At 38.8% G+C, this 1,574-nt stretch overlaps 1 protein-coding gene across 1 annotated transcript in view; it reads left to right on the forward strand.

Moving 5' to 3' along the window:
- The window catches only part of LOC140937436 (xaa-Pro aminopeptidase 3-like), a 25,537-nt gene extending 24,818 nt beyond the window's left edge, over window positions 1-719 (forward strand). The window contains exon 17 of the mRNA XM_073386990.1: window positions 1-719. This exon is cut by the window's left edge and continues 314 nt beyond it. The gene's annotated coding sequence lies outside the window, so the exon portion shown is untranslated.
- Window positions 720-1,574: the final 855 nt, after the last annotated feature.

Here is a 1,574-nt window from a genome sequence, read left to right on the forward strand (position 1 = left end):
GAGAAGAGGTTAGGAGAATTTTTAATTACAGTGTAATCTATCACCAAAGGACAGATGCTCTGATCGTTTATCAAATTTCCTTAACTAATTCCTTAAGGAAATTTATTGAGATCAGTCTGACCCGCTACAAGGCAGGCTTCTCCGTGCCCAGGGAGACTTCTAAATGAAAAGGATGGCACGCCCTTCGGAAAATAGACCCCTTAAAAGATTGTTCAAAACCTGTCTCCCAAATGAGAGTTATACTAACTGTGCTAAAGATGTGGACATCGGATACTGACCTCATGCAACACGGTATTACAACACTTGGCTCTTTTAATAAAGATATTTCTTTGTACTCAACCCTACGAGATACTTGTATGGGTAAAAACCTGAACACCATAAGTTACACTAAAATCAACAGTTTATAACCGCCTAAGTCAGACAACAAGCATCCCTGAGTCTTTTATATGGGAGTAATCCCTCCCCCCCTTCGGCTACGTTGTCAAAGAGTAATGACTGTAAGATACAACTATCAGACGAGAAAACAAGAAGAGGAGAAACGTCACTCTGCCCAGTTAATCACCAGAGAATCAGTGAATGAGATCATGTTAGCTTCTTTATACCTAAATTGTTGTGATTTACAGTGCAATGACGTGTTTAAGGGGTTAAAATATGTCCTCTGCAAAACACCAAATTTTCATTGGAGATGTTCGGTGGTTTTTCCTAGCAGTTGTTTCTTGTAAGAACAATTATTTTTTATTAATTAAAAACATTAACACTTCCGTGTTAGAGTTTGTTTTTCTAGTGGCACTATTTACGATAACGGAGAAAATAGAATAATCCTTTTGTGGGCTGTATTTACGAAATCGTCTTGGGTTTTAGCATATTTCTAGGTAAAAATGTTGTTTATTTCTGTGCTATACTCTGTTTGATGTTATGCGTTGTGGTGTCGCCAAGATATGTGTGGTAAAGTGTTCGCATGTAGTGGGTTATTTTAATTACGTCAAAGACACGCTTTTTATTAGAGCTAGTAATAACCAAAGGTTACGGAATGCGGGCAACAACGATCTAAGATCAAAACGCTTTTGCTTCAACGCTGTGCTTTGCGTAAGTTTCACGTTACAGATGGTCAAAACACGCGTGATCATATTACGAGTTTTTGAAGGTCCAAACGCGCGTGATCAAATTGCGCGGCTCTATGCATTCCATTCATTCTTAGTGGAAGCCCAAACGGAAGCTGGGGTTCTTACCATTTATCCAAACCACTCGGGTAAAAACATAAAACTGAAAAATTTGACTTGCTGGGAGAACAACCTGCTACAAAGTCAGTATCCAAATCAGTTGAACAGACTAAAAAGAGTAGAAAAATTACATTGCCTAAAAACACAGCCCATGTTTTCTGAAACTTCCCAAACGGAGTGGCGCGAACCATTTGATTTTCCAACAGGAATTTCCGGTTTTTCCATGTAAATGCGTAATAACAACCTGGAGATTAGGATTGCGGGCTCCTCTTGCCACCCGCAACAAAATGTTAACAAAAATTAATAAGTCAGAACATAAGTCTGGAACTTACAACAAGACAATTCATCGCGTGG

This window comes from Porites lutea, chromosome 5 (assembly GCF_958299795.1).
Source record: "Porites lutea chromosome 5, jaPorLute2.1, whole genome shotgun sequence".
NCBI classification, from domain to species: domain Eukaryota; kingdom Metazoa; phylum Cnidaria; class Anthozoa; order Scleractinia; family Poritidae; genus Porites; species Porites lutea.